Genomic DNA, 17656 nt, shown 5'->3' on the forward strand with positions numbered 1-17656 from the left:
TAGAGTACAGATCTTGGCTGAGGAGTAGTTATAAGCAACATCGATACAAGCATGAATAAGGAATGTGAAACACCACTCCAGCATAGTGTTTGAGAGAAACTCAATGGAAAAGGTGATAAAGTACAGTATATTACAAGAAAACATAACTTTCCATTTAAATAAAAAATAGTTATTCTTTACATTGTTAGTAATAGTAAGGGTACCTGTTACAGTTGTTGAATTGATGCCCAGGAGCTTCAGGATATGTCACTTTATCTTATGTAGAAAGGGGGAAGAACCAATAGGGAAGAGAGTGATAGTATAACTCTTTCAGAAGTCATTGGGGAAGATTAATTATGGCGTTTGTGCCAGAAATTTGTCAAAAATACCTAAATAAGTTGCAATTATGTCGCGCAATTTAGAAGTTGCACAAAATGATTGCGAGTATTCATGTTTCCAAGAGGACTTGAACTCTATAGCGCCACCTGTTGGAAGCAGTAATCCTGTAAGTCACTCTCAACCCTTTATCGGGCCTTGAAATGTGACTTAGGATAAAAGCCAAATCAGAATCTCACTATGCAGACACTGTGTTTCGGGCTATTGCCTTTCATCAGTGCAAAGTATGAAAACTGAAATGGCTAGCAGAGAGGCTCTGGACTGAGATCTAAGAGGTAACGTTGCTCTTTCCGGAGAGTAACATACCAGGTCTGGCATGCCAAGGTAAGGAGGCTTATTCACTGTGCAATGCTCCTCTGGGAAATTTAATATGCAAATTGCTTCATCAGAGAGGAAGTGACTTGAACTCTGTAGTGCCACCTGTTGGAAGCAGCGATCCTACAAGTCAGTAGGTTGAATAATGATGGCGCTTGTGTCATTTTCATTTCTACTCTAAAAATCCGTGTTTGAAACTTATTTTTGAAGAGAAAAATACATTTATGTATAAATGTTCCCACCTTAAATTTCATCAAATTTCATTAATTAATCCAATTTCTCATCATACAAATTCAATATATTTTCACAAAAACTTTCGACCCCGCCATGCCACAACTACTGGGTGGCCACGTAAATCATAAACAAATGTCCGCAGAATATAGCAACATCATGTTTCAATTTCCAAAGCTCGTCATCTCACGCCAATAATTTTGCGATATGACAAGCCAATAGGAAATGTAAGGATGGACACATCTGTACTTACTGGTTATTAGTTTTTGACTATAACAACAGGATAGATTTAAAGAAGCTTTATAAAAATTTTTAATAAACAACAAATATATGAACATATAATATTACCACATAATTTTCCTCGTGATATTTATCACATACATTTAGACATCAATAAACCCGCTGCTTGTGCCGCGTATTAGACAATCACTTACATGACCGCAGTGAACACTTTATGAACCTTGACAGCTTTGCATATTAACACCACCTAGTAAAATTCTCATCAACATTGTAATAGGGAAGCCGTTCTGAATCATGTGGATACACAGTAATATGAGAGCACATGGCATTACTGGGTGGTATTTTTCTGTCACAGATATGGGTTATAGCACAAAGTGAGATTTTGGCAATTTTACTTGTTGAATTCTGATTGCTTGCCAAGGCACATAGCCCACATTTACTGTGCAGATTGGTTTCAATCATTGATTTAGAATGCCAATGTGCGAACGTGTTTTAATTTTGCTACTGCAAGTAGTTTTTTTTCAAAAATATTAAAAAATTAAAACAGACTGAACATGACACATTAAATACTACTTACTGCAGATATTTAGATATGTATTGGCATTTGGAATCTTATTCACATCATTTCCTGTAGTTATTAATTTTCAAGTCCTCGGAGAAAGAGGTAGTTTATTTAGCACAACCGTCCAGGTAAAATCAAATAGCTTTTATTGAAATAAGTTAAAACATGGTTAAAAAAGAAAACACCTCATGGGCTGACACGTTTCTGGCCTACTTGGAAGCCCTTTTGCCAAGGGGTGCCCCTTGGAAAAAGCATAGGCAAAATGGATGCATCATGGTGGTAGCGTGCTGCATATACAGATAAGGCACTGGTCACTTTGCCAGCATACCTTGCAGAGATTATTTTCTTTTTCTTTTTGCCTATTTGGTCTTTGACTACTTATGGCACCCATAATATTGGTTGTTGGACTGGGACATAACACAGCATGACTCCATTTATAATCAATTGAGACTTCTTTACGCAGGCAAAAGATCTACCCTCCTTCAAAGGATTCCATACTACGGTAAATTGGATGCACTTGCACTTTATAATTCATTTATTGCACTTTGCTACATAGAACACTCTCTGGGTAACTTAGTCTCATATTGATCTACCAGTACTACATCTCTCTAGGATACATGATATGTCTATTTTGATCCAGATAACTTACTGATTAATTTGGGACTTTATGATATTTGTTTACTTTATATATGCCTAAATTCTGTGTATGTTGTAACGCGCTACTTATATTCCTTTTGCTTGAATTTTTATTATAATTTTAAACTTCTTGTCTCATTAAAAAATACATTTTAAAATAAATTATGCAATCAGACCTCCTTTTCCCTGTGGGTCTGATTGGTCTCTTCAGACCATGTTATAAAACCTTGAATTACAATCCTTAGTTCTGACATAAGAATTGAATACACTTATGAAATTTATGTAGAATAATTAGTAATTTAAGAAGAACTGTATTCACTTTTTAAAATCAGATGATAAAATAGAAATATCCCGAGTCTCCTGTAAGTTACTTGTGATAACATGCTATGTGAACAGCCTGTGTTCAATTACACAGTACAAGTAAGAAGGCATTTTTTAGGCTGCCACTAAATGAAGCTTGGCATGCGTGTCCTCAGCATCCCACTCATTGTCTGTATTCTCTGTTGTGTGCATATATTTTGCTACGCTACCATTTGCTCAGTGGGAGGAAGTTGTCTTAGCCAAGTGGTGCACAACTCTGCCTGAGGGATTGAGAACATACTGCATAGCAGGTGGGGCCTACCCGAACGCATTTACTGTTATTTCAACAGTGACAATGATCATACATCATGTGAGTCCACAATGCCAGCACATTTCGTACTAAAATGATCAAAGGACCGCAATCAGAAAACAAAGTGCTCTTAATATAATAGTTTGACCATGTAATTAGGAAGTAATTAGACTTGACAAACCACTTAGGAGATTTCTAGTTTAAAGAAATTGGTCCTTCATTGAGAATTGTAGACCTTTAGTATCTGTAAGCAATAAATATTTATGAGGGCAGAGGTAGACCATGGGCAATATCCAGACATGGACAGAGGTGAGAAGAATAACATGTATTAGAGTAATGCATACATTTCTCTTCCCCTCCTAAATACTTTTTTTTTTCAATTAAGCAATTAGTGATTTCATCATAACATACCATTTGTTAATCAAGTTGCTATGGTTGTAAATGTTAATTTGCTAATTACATATTCTAAAAACAAAATATGGAGATTATATTTTGTGCTAGAGCATAAAATGTAATCTATGTAGGTCTGGTGAGAATTGTGACCTTTACGTAAGGTGTAATTAAATCTTACGCACTGCTTAATTATAAATAGCGCCAAAATTGGTACCTTGTAAATAATGCACTTTTCACGCGTGTCATCATATTACGGTGATTGCATAGTATATCTTCAAACAAATGTCACATCAAGAATGAACCTGCTGCAAACTCTTTTTATAACTCTTGGGCGCTATAGTATCCCCTAGGCGAATGCAAGACAACTTTCTGTACATTTGTTAAATGCTGTTAATGCAGTTACTGAAATTTTAGCAGCAAACCACCGTTTTCCGCCAGGGCTATCATCAGAGTAGTATGGCTGGTACAGCATGCACGGCATAACCATGTAGAATGCCATTTACACAGTGAAGATAAATTCTCTATGCTTGCCCACCACAAAATTGCAGTGGTCCTCCAACTCCATTCTGGTAGTAAAGTGAATTGTTACAAAATTTTCAACACCCAATCCAACATTTCAAATATTGTCCTTAATCCTCGGTAGACTACATTTCCACTGGATATCAACAAAAAGATTTATAGCCCACTAGTCCACTGTCCAGTGTAATTCACCTTGTCAAATGGACTTGGGCAATGGCCACTACTGGAGTTGAAATTATTTGCCTGGCATCCTGGTTGACTCCGCCACTAATATGGTCCCTGCAACATCAGGTCAGTGTTCACTTCTGCAATCGCAGTCCCCTGCCCAGCATTGTGGGGGCCTCTGCTCATGATAAGGACTTTGTGACATTTTGACATTTAGCTATACCCAACTGATTATGTAGAATTGCACCAACAAAACTAGTAGACTTGTGTGTCTCCAATATACAAGAGGGGAAGACCAGACAACTAGCAACATGCATTTCCAAAAAAGAGTATTAGTCACCTTGGTACACATGTAGTAATTGCTAAAAACCGCAGTAGCAATATTAAGCATAATTATCCATATAGTCCATCAGAAAATCACAACTGAGCAGCATGAAGGTAAATTGGGCCTGTCTATCCCTCCAGTCATATCAAAATCATGTAGGGGTTCAGTTTGCTTCAGCAAGAGGCCTGTGATGAAAATACAGTTATGTTTACATAGTTTAACATAACAAACAGATGCCAGTGGACATACTAAAGTAAAAAGTGCAAGTGGTCTGATGATATTATCCCTTTGATGACACTGAGGGTAGCAAAGGGTATCAACCTGATGACACCCCTCAGAATTGTCTTTTTACCTACTGCAATTGCATAATACAAGATTTCAGCATCACAATAAGCTTCTGAAATTTTCATAGCCCTTTATCTAGCTTCTATGAGTCATCTGCAACATTTTTAGAAATCCATCAGATCTACTGCCCAATTATGACAGCTTTCTCTACACTCCCCTATCTTCGGAAAAAGTGCCCATGTACATTTGAAAGTTGTGCTTCAAGCAATCGTTCAGTCAACAGATATGTTTCCTGACTCCGCTATACATTGAAATGTTTATCTGAGCTTGTCTCTAGGAAAAAGAAAAGGATAGGCACCTAAAATTCTAATGCGCTGAACCTACTGTCCCCAGCATCTTCTGTCAGGGGAGAGTAAAGAGGCCCCATACACATTACACTTTTGACCGATGATATCAACGGGTTCAGCCTATCTTAAGGTACCTTCACACTGAGCGACTTAACAACGATATCGCTAGCGATCCGTGACGTTGCAGCGTCCTGGATAGCGTTGTGTTTGACACGCAGCAGTGATCTGGATCCTGCTGTGACATCGTTGGTCGGAGCAGAAAAGCCAGAACTTTATTTCGTCGCTGGATCTCCCGCAGACATCACTGAATCGGCGTGTGTGACGCCGATTCAGCGATGCCTTCACTGGTAACCAAGGTAAACATCGGGTTACTAAGCACAGGGCCGCACTTAGTAACCCGATGTTTACCCTGGTTACCATTGTAAATGTAAAAAAAAAAAAAACAGTACATACTTACATTCCGGTGTCTGTCCCCTCGCCGTCAGCTTCCCGCACTGACTGTGAGCGCCGGCCGGCCATAAAGCACAGCGGTGACGTCACTGCTCTGCTTTATGGCTGGCCACCACTGAGACAGTGCAGGGAAGCTGAGGCCGGGGGACAGACACTGGAATGTAAGTATGTACCGTTTTTTTTTTTTACATTTACAATGGTAACCAGGGTAAACATCGGGTTACTAAGCGCGGCCCTGCGCTTAGTAACCCGATGTTTACCCTGGTTACCAGGGGACTTCGGCATCGTTGGTCACTGGAGAGCTGTCTGTGTGACAGCTCTCCAGCGACCACACAGAGATGAAACAGCGACGCTGCAGTGATCGGCATCGTTGCCTATATCGCTGCAGCGTCGCTTAATATGACGGCACCTTTAGTCTAATGGGAAGAGGGATCTTAAGCATAAGAGATAGCAACGGGATGGGGTAGGGGAGAAAGTGTCTTAAGGATGGAAGAGAAAACAGTCTATAGAAAAGGAGGAAAGCATATACTGAGAAAATAGGTGAAGGATAGAAGCTGTTCTGATACATGAGTAGCAGCACCATGGATATATGCCAAGCTCATACTTGATCTACAGTATATTACTGGGAGTGAGCAGTCTCACAAAAGAAAAATCTGAAACGCAGATTCATCTGCAAACTGCATATTAGGTGGTTTGAAAATGAGTGAATGGAAAAATTGTTATTTATTGTCCCTATTAAGGGACAATTCTAGTCCCATGTTGCTAAAATGATTGGTGCAGTCAACAACAGTGATGAGTAGTCACAACAGCTCTAGGCAAACTTTTGAATCAAAAGCGAACGGGATGAATAACTTTACTACAGATCTTAATGGAAAATAAATACTTCAGATTGGATTTCTTTTCTAAGTAGGACATGTTCTTTATTTTACGATATTTCAACTCCAATGAACTAGAAATATGCTCACGATTACAGTACTGCTCAAAGAATAAAAACTAGTGTGTAAAATACTTAACACATTCAGCCTTGCATTTGACAACTTACTAGTACTATCTTGTGAAATGTCTTTTGTCTTGCAGAATCCTAAAGTAGATTCTTTCTTTTTTACCAGTCAATTCTTTCCTGAGGCAGAACAGCAGCAAACAATTTTCCTCAGGTTATAAATGTAACCTGTAAAGTATTTGAATGTCATAAGCTTTTTGGCTTGAGGCATTACAACACAATCTCACAAATGTTAGGAATTATGCACCCCAGAGGCGCACTGTTTTTGTGCTGCAGCCATTTTATTTTATCATGTCTGAGAGTTTGCATACAAAATGGATGACATTTGTATATACCTCCAGACTAGAATGTAAACTTAAAAATATGCTTGAGTTTTGCACTATAGTTCATATTTTATCTAATTGCAATTAAATATCTTACATGATAAATATGTTCTGGGAGCTAAATCAGTTGGCTTGGCAACATTCTTGAGAATATAAAAATACTGTTTCTATAGTTCTGAGTATGAAGTGATGATTAGGGATGAGCAAGCAGTAAAATGCCCAGATGTTCATTACTCGAACCAAGCAATTCCTAATGCTCAGATGCTTGCTTCGAGTAACAAGTATAATGGGAGTCAATGGGAAATCCAAGCATTTTTTCGGCAGACCCTACAAGGAGGTCTAGAGGGCAGCAAAAAGGATGGAAAAAGTGCTGAATAGAAGGAGAACAACATGGGGAAAATCCCTGGAAGCATCTCTGACTCTCAGATTGCTGATGAGAACAATGGTGTCAGACTTTTTCTCCACTTTAAGAGCTGAAATTAAAACATTCAAAATGAGAAATTGGAGTTTACAGAAAAGAAGCCAGAGGCAAAACGCAAATTGAGGTGCAGGAACGCTACACTGGATTCTCCTGACCATCACCAATCTTTCACTTACTTCTTTGCTACAGGAATTACTTCTTGGGCTTATTAATTTTGCCTATATACAGGCCAATTTTTCTTCTATCTGCACATCTATCTAATCTATGGATATCTATATACTCTTATCTCCACATAAGTTTACTTATTTTCACAGTTATATGTATACTCCTATGCATTTATATTCTGATTAGTATTCAGGTTGGTGATTATTATATGAATACATATGTGTATTTATTATTCTAGATGCTATACATCTTATTTATTTTGCCCTTGGAAATACCTTTAATAGGACTTTAGTTGTGAGTCCACACTGCTGGAATTAAATTCCTTCTTGTTGGTATTTACTATTGGACATTATATTAACCTTATTACTACTACAGGATTATAAATGGTATACTGTATATCTGATGTGATTCATTGAATAGGGTGTCATTAGACTTTACCTATGTAGTACCCTATTTCATGATTATCAAAATCCTATTATGATTAGCGGCTGTCATATATTAGTCAATATTTAGTGGTGGCTCTTATATGAGACATTCTGTGATTTTTAATTATTAGTTTTTTAGGTTTTCTACTTTAATACAGATTGATAGATTTTTAATTCAATGGTGCTTTTCTGTACCCTGGTGGAATACTCATAGCTAGAGTATGTGTAGAAGTTATTGTATGAATTGCTATTTAACCATATATGTTTTTTACAGGACATTTCTGTAATTTATTCTGTATAATGACTTGCATATAAGGCAACATTTAAAAAGGATTTAAAAATATAAACATTTAAGTAAACCAAAATTGAAGATTTTATTAAAAAATTGGAAATGTCAGTGTAATTTATGGAGGAAGCAAGTGCTGTCAACTTGATGGAACAGGAACGCAGATACACCCTGTATTACACATACCACATTCTGTTCAAATTGTCATGTAGTGGTACTCTAGACTCATAAAGGCTATGTAAGTGTAGTGGTAGTACCTCTACACTCACAAAGGCTCTGAACACAGTGCAAAGCCAGAAAAAAATTGTAAGGATGGTCATCCATACACTCTTGAAGGCACCAACTGGAGTGCCTCATAAAAATATAAAATAAGTGTAATTGTTGCACTTCTACACTCATAAAGGCTGTGCTCACAGTGGAAAGACAGAAAAAAAATTCTAAGGTGGGTCATCCATACACTCTGGAAGGCAACAACTTGAGGGCCTCTTTCAAATATTAAAGATTAAAAACACTTTATGTGCTGCTGTCATCTGGTGATGTGGAAAAGTCAGTGCTAATTTAGGCTTTGTTCATTTTTATCATAACAAGCCAAACAGCTTTTTGTGCTGACAGGCGAATGTGCCTGTCTGCTATAACCCCCTCAGTGGCACTAAAAACCTGCTCAAACAAGATGCTAGCAGCAGGGCAGCACAAAACTTCCATATCATAGAGGGACAGCTCATGCCAGGTGTCCAGCTTTGGGACCCAATAGTTGAAAGTCACAGAGGAATTTCCGACTACGCTGGTTTTGTCAGCCAGGCACTGCTTGACCATCTTTAAAAACGTTTTCCTTCTTGAAAAAAATACACAGTAATCCATGCCTGGATTATGGGATGGTGTCATGAAATCGGCCCAGGCCTTTGACAGTGTACCCATGCCTCTGTCTCACTCACCTCTTCTACTTGGTTGGGCAAGGAAGCTTGCCCCCTGCTGCTAGCATTGTCTGGTTGGAGTTTTTTCAATATATTTTCCACAATAACCTTTTGGTATGGCACCATTTAAGTAGACCTCTCTACCTCTGAAAGGAGAGATGCAAGGTTCTCCTTGTAGAGTGGGCCTAGCAGGGTAAATAACCAGTACACTTTTTTGGCCAAGATGAATATAACGCGAGTGTCACGGGAAAGGCAGCGGTGCATAAGTTTGGCCATATGTGTGCAATATCACTACAGCCAGCAAGAAAGAGAAGATATGCTATAACCCGGGACCACCAAAATATACACAATAATAAAGTTTACTGAAGGCCACAAAACACCCAAAGATTACAATTTTTTAAAAACAGATATACTGTACATCCCCATAATAGGGTCAAACATCCGGACATAAACACAAATGCTCAACAATACACTGCATGACTGGTATGACAACAATAATAATATAGCAAAGCTGACCTATGAGTGGATGAAAAATTGGAAGTTGCTATATTTCAAAGCCATCAAAGGAGATAAACGATCCTGTGACAAAACTCACGTTAAAGATAAGCGCTATGTCTGAATGATCGGCTACAACAGGTATCCATGTAGTTGTTCAGACTAATCTCAATACAGCCAACACTGTCCTGTGTCGACCATGATAATGACTCTTTATATCCTCCTCCTCCCTCTCTTCCTCCTCATTCCCCTCATCAATCCATCTGCTAGCCTCTGTTTTGCTAGAAGCCAGCTCCTGTTCATCCTCCTCAGCCTACACCTCCTCATTGTTACCCAATCTGCACTGAACAGATGAAATGAGGCTGGGCTAGATAGTTTCGCCCTGTCTCATGCTTTCCTCTATCTTCACCTGGTCCGCATGCAAAGCTTCATGTTTAATTGTCAGTGGTGACTAGAGTTGAGCGACCTTGACCTTTTTAGAGTCGAGCCGGGTTTCGCGAAACCCGACTATCTCAAAAGTCGGGTCGAGTGAAATCGGCCGATTGTGACGTAAAGTCGGGATCGACCGAAACACGAAACCCAATGCAAGTCAATGGGGCAGCATAGTCGGCAGTGAGTGGGGGCCAGGAAAACACCTAGAGTGCCCATTTTAATGTCAAAACCATCCATTCTTCTTAATGAAGCTTGTCAAGCGTAATTTACCTTATAATAATTGGAAGGCATTTGAAATTGGGGGTCATTTGGCTAAAGTTGTGGTGGGTAGGGCTGGTTCAAGTAATTAGTGGGCCCAGGAAATCTGGACCACGTCACGGCAGTGGAGCAGGGAGAGGTAAGTATTTCAACTTTGCAAGTGCTGTGAACCTGAGCAAGCAGGGGGGGCCCACTCGTTGGCATTGGCACTGGCACAGGGCCCCTCAAAGTACAGCGGTGTGTTTGCACGGCGGGGGCGCCTCCCACCGGCAGCAACACTTTTGCGTACTATGAGAGGCCCTGTGCCAGTGACGTCGCCAACTAGTATTCCTCCCCCCACCTGATGAAGGAACCTGCACTTTCATCTGCACCTTCCTCTTTGTCCCCGTGTAAGGTGGTATGGTATGCGGGAAGAGCAACCTGACTTTCAGCAGGGTCACAATGTTGTTGTGTAGCGTGCACGGGGAATGCTGCGTTATGGGTCAATGTACCAGCAGACTCATCTATCACTGGCTGGGCAATGGGCAGGATGAGGAGGAAACACAGATATAGGCCCAAATAATAAAGTGGGCTAAATGCAGTTCAAAATTGGTAACACAGGAATAACCAGGGGGCATTGCAGTGGAGGACAACTGGAATGAGAGGCTGACACAGAGAGTAGGCCCAAATCAGTAAGTAGTCGAAATGCACTTCAAAATTGGCAACCGTAGTAAACAGGCGGCACAGCTTTGTTCAGTGGAGGAGAACAGCAAGGAGTGGCAGACACCGATAGTAGGCCCCAACCCAACTAGTAGGCCAAATGCAGTCTAACATTAACAACTACTTAACGAGCGCCTGAAAACGGAATTTCAGGACAGGAAACCAGGAGAACAGCAAGGAGCGGCAGACACTGTTAGTAGGCCCCAAACCAACTAGTACGCCAAATGCAGTTGTTCCATTTAACCACAATTTAACGATAGCCTGAAGATAGAAGCTCAGGAAAGGCAACCTGGAGAACACCTTGGAGTGGAACACACCATCTCTCTCCACCCCATACCCATTTTGTAGACCTAATGCTGTGTAGTTTTCTACAACTACTAAACGAGAGTCGGAAGACCGAAGCAATGGCAAGGCAACCTGGGGAACACCTTGGAGTGTAACACACCATCTCTCTCCACCCGATACCCATTTTGTAGGCCTAATGCAGTGTAGTTTTCTACAACTACTAAACGAGAGTCGGAAGACCGAAGCAATGGCAAGGCAACCTGGGGAACACCTTGGAGTGTAACACACCATCTCTCTCCACCCGATACCCATTTTGTAGGCCTAATGCAGTGTAGTTTTCTACAACTACTAAACGAGAGTCGGAAGATCGAAGCAATGGCGAGGAAACCTGGAGAACACCTTGGAGTGTAACACACCATCTCTCTCCACCCCATACCCATTTTGTAGGCCTAATGCTGTGTAGTTTTCTACAACTACTAAACGAGAGTCGGAAGACCGAAGCAATGGCAAGGCAACCTGGGGAACACCTTGGAGTGTAACACACCATCTCTCTCCACCCGATACCCATTTTGTAGGCCTAATGCAGTGTAGTTTTCTACAACTACTAAACGAGAGTCGGAAGACCGAAGCAATGGCAAGGCAACCTGGGGAACACCTTGGAGTGTAACACACCATCTCTCTCCACCTGATACCCATTTTGTAGGCCTAATGTAGTGTAGTATTCTACAACTACTAAACGAGAGTCGGAAGATCGAAGCAATGGCGAGGAAACCTGGAGAACACCTTGGAGTGTAACACACCATCTCTCTCCACCCCATACCCATTTTGTAGGCCTAATGCTGTGTAGTTTTCTACATCTACTAAACGAGAGTCGGAAGACCGAAGCAATGGCAAGGCAACCTGGGGAACACCTTGGAGTGTAACACACCATCTCTCTCCACCCGATACCCATTTTGTAGGCCTAATGCAGTGTAGTTTTCTACAACTACTAAACGAGAGTCGGAAGACCGAAGCAATGGCAAGGCAACCTGGGGAACACCTTGGAGTGTAACACACCATCTCTCTCCACCCGATACCCATTTTGTAGGCCTAATGCAGTGTAGTTTTCTACAACTACTAAACGAGAGTCGGAAGATCGAAGCAATGGCGAGGAAACCTGGAGAACACCTTGGAGTGTAACACACCATCTCTCTCCACCCCATACCCATTTTGTAGGCCTAATGCAGTGTAGTTTTCTACAACTACTAAACGAGAGTCGGAAGACCGAAGCAATGGCAAGGCAACCTGGGGAACACCTTGGAGTGTAACACACCATCTCTCTCCACCCGATACCCATTTTGTAGGCCTAATGCAGTGTAGTTTTCTACAACTACTAAACGAGAGTCGGAAGACCGAAGCAATGGCAAGGCAACCTGGGGAACACCTTGGAGTGTAACACACCATCTCTCTCCACCCGATACCCATTTTGTAGGCCTAATGCAGTGTAGTTTTCTACAACTACTAAACGAGAGTCGGAAGACCGAAGCAATGGCAAGGCAACCTGGGGAACACCTTGGAGTGTAACACACCATCTCTCTCCACCCGATACCCATTTTGTAGGCCTAATGCAGTGTAGTTTTCTACAACTACTAAACGAGAGTCGGAAGATCGAAGCAATGGCGAGGAAACCTGGAGAACACCTTGGAGTGTAACACACCATCTCTCTCCACCCCATACCCATTTTGTAGGCCTAATGCAGTGTAGTTTTCTACAACTACTAAACGAGAGTCGGAAGACCGAAGCAATGGCAAGGCAACCTGGGGAACACCTTGGAGTGTAACACACCATCTCTCTCCACCCGATACCCATTTTGTAGGCCTAATGCAGTGTAGTTTTCTACAACTACTAAACGAGTCGGAAGATCGAAGCAATGGCGAGGAAACCTGGAGAACACCTTGGAGTGTAACACACCATCTCTCTCCACCCCATACCCATTTTGTAGGCCTAATGCAGCCTACTTTCCGACAACTACTAAACGAGAGCATGAAGATCGAAGCTCAGGAAAGGCAACCTGGGGAACACCTTGGAGTGTAACACACCCTCTCTCTACACCACGTAAGGGCTGATTCTTAGGAAGGAAGGCTGTCGGAAAGAAGCAGGGCGCGTCCGAGGGTGATTATATTCTTATTAGGTATATACTCACCCTCGGACGCGCCCTGCTTCTTTATTTGTAATGAATGTTTATTTGCAATGTGGTTTTGACTTACTCTATTTTTTTGGTAAATAATGATTTTATTATTTTCATTGTTTTGCATCTTCTTGGCAATAATATAAAGAAGACGCGACAGGACAACACTCGGTGGATGCCATATCTGTGTTTTAAATTGAAAAAAACTTTCAGTTAACTACTTGCAGGAGAAAGTTATTGTAGCTGGTGGCCATTTTTAGTTCTGTACCAGATTTTTGTTGTATGTGTTTGTTTGTGTTGTAATGTTAAAATGTCTGCATTTGATATCTCTCCAGTATTTTCTTTTTTATAAGCAAAATACTTATTTTTATATTTTCTGATGTTGGTTCAAGGGGTACACGGGCAGCAGTAGACAGGTCAGTGGAGGCCTAGTGGAAGGAGGGACCGCAGACAGGCTTCGAAGCCCTAACATAATAAATTGGGCTGGCTGTAGGCAATTTAAAATTGGTTCCAGGGGAACCCGGGCAGCAGTAGACAGGTCAGTGGAGGCCTAGTGGAAGGAGGGACCGCAGACAGGCTTCGAAGCCCTAACATAATAAATTGGGCTGGCTGTAGGCAATTTAAAATTGGTTCCAGGGGAACCCGGGCAGCAGTAGACAGGTCAGTGGAGGCCTAGTGGAAGGAGGGACCGCATACAGGCTTCGAAGCCCTAACATAATAAATTGGCCTGGCTGTAGGCAATTTAAAATTGGTTCCAGGGGAACCCGGGCAGCAGTAGACAGGTCAGTGGAGGCCTAGTGGAAGGAGGGACCGCAGACAGGCTTCGAAGCCCTAACATAATAAATTGGGCTGGCTGTAGGCAATTTAAAATTGGTTCCAGGGGAACCCGGGCAGCAGTAGACAGGTCAGTGGAGGCCTAGTGGAAGGAGGGACCGCAGACAGGCTTCGAAGCCCTAACATAATAAATTGGGCTGGCTGTAGGCAATTTAAAATTGGTTCCAGGGGAACCCGGGCAGCAGTAGACAGGTCAGTGGAGGCCTAGTGGAAGGAGGGACCGCAGACAGGCTTCGAAGCCCTAACATAATAAATTGGGCTGGCTGTAGGCAATTTAAAATTGGTTCCAGGGGAACCCGGGCAGCAGTAGACAGGTCAGTGGAGGCCTAGTGGAAGGAGGGACCGCAGACAGGCTTCGAAGCCCTAACATAATAAATTGGCCTGGCTGTAGGCAATTTACAATTGGTTCCAGGGGAACACGGGCGGCAGTAGACAGGTCAGTGGAGGCCTAGTGGAAGGAGGGACCGCAGACAGGCTTCGAAGCCCTAACATAATAAATTGGACTGGCTGTAGGCAATTTAAAATTGGTTCCAGGGGAACCCGGGCAGCAGTAGACAGGTCAGTGGAGGCCTAGTGGAAGGAGGGACCGCAGACAGGCTTCGAAGCCCTAACATAATAAATTGGCCTGGCTGTAGGCAATTTACAATTGGTTCCAGGGGAACACGGGCGGCAGTAGACAGGTCAGTGGAGGCCTAGTGGAAGGAGGGACCGCAGACAGGCTTCGAAGCCCTAACATAATAAATTGGGCTGGCTGTAGGCAATTTAAAATTGGTTTCAGGGGAACCCGGGCAGCAGTAGACAGGTCAGTGGAGGCCTAGTGGAAGGAGGGACCGCAGACAGGCTTCGAAGCCCTAACATAATAAATTGGGCTGGCTGTAGGCAATTTAAAATTGGTTCCAGGGGAACCCGGGCAGCAGTAGACAGGTCAGTGGAGGCCTAGTGGAAGGAGGGACCACAGACAGGCTTCGAAGCCCTAACATAATAAATTGGGCGGGCTGTAGGCAATTTAAAATTGGTTCCAGGGGAACCCGGGCAGCAGTAGACAGGTCAGTGGAGGCCTAGTGGAAGGAGGGACCGCAGACAGGCTTCGAAGCCCTAACATAATAAATTGGGCTGGCTGTAGGCAATTTAAAATTGGTTCCAGGGGAACCCGGGCAGCAGTAGACAGGTCAGTGGAGGCCTAGTGGAAGGAGGGACCGCAGACAGGCTTCGAAGCCCTAACATAATAAATTGGGCTGGCTGTAGGCAATTTAAAATTGGTTCATGGGGAACCCGGGCAGCAGTAGACAGGTCAGTGGAGGCCTAGTGGAAGGAGGGACCGCAGACAGGCTTCGAAGCCCTAACATAATAAATTGGGCTGGCTGTAGGCAATTTAAAATTGGTTCCAGGGGAACCCGGGCAGCAGTAGACAGGTCAGTGGAGGCCTAGTGGAAGGAGTGACCGCAGACAGGCTTCGAAGGCCTAACATAAGAAAATGTCAATACAATGGTATTGACAGTGCCAGGCATTGAAGGATGTCAGCGCATAGACTAAACATTGGTGGAGCTGTGAGAGAAAATTTTGCAAGTGGTAGAGCACTGTTTGACCTGGGGAGGGGGACTGTCTTGTAGCCGGCGGTACAGGCCCAGGGCCCCTCATATTACAACGGTGTGTCTGACGTTGGGTGCGCACCACCACCGCCAGACACTTTATTGTACTATGAGGGACCTAGTGGCAGTGCCGTCGACCAAAAGCGGGAACACCCACCTCTTCAGACAAACAGTACTCTCACAGGTGCTGGCGCCAAGTGGCGATACCACGGCCCCGTGTGGGGACTTTGGCCATTTAGGGAGGTGTTAACATGTCGGATGCTGGACAATCAGGTGCTGCAAATTACGAGATTGGAAAAGTCGTTCAGAATAGTCCACAGGCAAGACCTTTACATAGGAAAGCTAGGTGTCAGCCGGGCAAGGTGGGGCAAAAGATTTCGAAATCCAGTTGTGGTTCATTTTAATGAAGGTTAGATCATCTACATTTTGGGTAGCCAGACGAGTCCTTTTTTCTGTTAGTATTGAACCTGCAGCACTGAATACTCTTTCTGATAGGACACTAGCTGCCGGGCAAGCAAGCTCCTGCAATGCATATTCTGCCAATTCTGGCCAGGTGTCTAATTTGGATGCCCAGTAATCAAATGGGAATGACGGTTGAGGGAGAACGTCGATAAGGGATGAAAAATAGTTAGTAACCATACTGGACAAATGTTGTCTCCTGTCACTTGAATTGATGCTGCAGTACCTGTCCTGTCTGCGGTCATAGCAAAATCACTCCACAACCTGGTCAGAAAACCCCTCTGGCCAACGACACTTCTGATTTCTGCCCCTCTAACACCTCTGGTCTGCTGGCCCCTGCAGCTCGTGTTAGAACGATCACGGGCGCTGTGTGCAGGGAATGCCAGAAGCAAACGGTCAACAAGAGTTGATTGTTTGGTTGCTAATATTAGTTCCAAGTTCTCATGTGGCATTATATTTTGCAATTTGCCTTTATAGCGAGGATCAAGGAGGCAGGCCAACCAGTAATCGTCATCGTTCATCATTTTTGTTATGCGTGTGTCCGTTTTGAGGATACGTAAGGCATAATCCGCCATGTGGGCCAAAGTTCCAGTTCTCAAATCTGTGGTTGTGCTTGGTTGAGGGGCAGTTTCAGGCAAATCCACGTCACTTGTGTCCCTCCAAAAACCAGAACCCGGCCTTGCCGCGCCAACAATTTCCACTGGCCCCGGAAAAGCTTCCTCATTAAAAATATAATCATCCGCATCATCCTCCTCGTCCTCCTCCTCCTCTTTGCCCGCTACCTCGTCCTGTACACTGCCCTGGCCAGACAATGGCTGACTGTCATCAAGGCTTTCCTCTTCCTCAGCTGCAGACGCCTGATCCCTTATGTGCGTCAAACTTTGCATCAGCAGACGCATTAGGGGGATGCTCATGCTTATTATGGCGTTGTCTGCACTAACCAGCCGTGTGCATTCCTCAAAACACTGAAGGACTTGACACATGTCTTGAATCTTCGACCACTGCACACCTGACAACTCCATGTCTGCCATCCTACTGCCTGCCCGTGTATGTGTATCCTCCCACAAAAACATAACAGCCCGCCTCTGTTCACACAGTCTCTGAAGCATGTGCAGTGTTGAGTTCCACCTTGTTGCAACGTCTATGATTAGGCGATGCTGGGGAAGGTTCAAAGAACGCTGATAGGTCTGCATACGGCTGGAGTGTACGGGCGAACGGCGGATATGTGAGCAAAGTCCACGCACTTTGAGGAGCAGGTCGGATAACCCCGGATAACTTTTCAGGAAGCACTGCACCACCAGGTTTAAGGTGTGAGCCAGGCAAGGAATGTGTTTCAGTTGGGAAATGGAGATGGCAGCCATGAAATTCCTTCCGTTATCACTCACTACCTTGCCTGCCTCAAGATCTACAGTGCCCAGCCACGACTGCGTTTCTTTCTGCAAGAACTCGGACAG

General features: G+C 43.2%; 1 protein-coding gene across 1 annotated transcript in view; it reads right to left on the reverse strand.

Annotated features, from left to right (window-relative positions):
• LOC138671659 (autism susceptibility gene 2 protein homolog) overlaps positions 1-17656 on the reverse strand; it is a 1859492-nt gene that overhangs the window by 52676 nt on the left and 1789160 nt on the right. The gene's annotated exons all lie outside the window — the stretch shown is intronic.

This window comes from Ranitomeya imitator, chromosome 3 (assembly GCF_032444005.1).
Source record: "Ranitomeya imitator isolate aRanImi1 chromosome 3, aRanImi1.pri, whole genome shotgun sequence".
Lineage (NCBI taxonomy): Eukaryota > Metazoa > Chordata > Amphibia > Anura > Dendrobatidae > Ranitomeya > Ranitomeya imitator.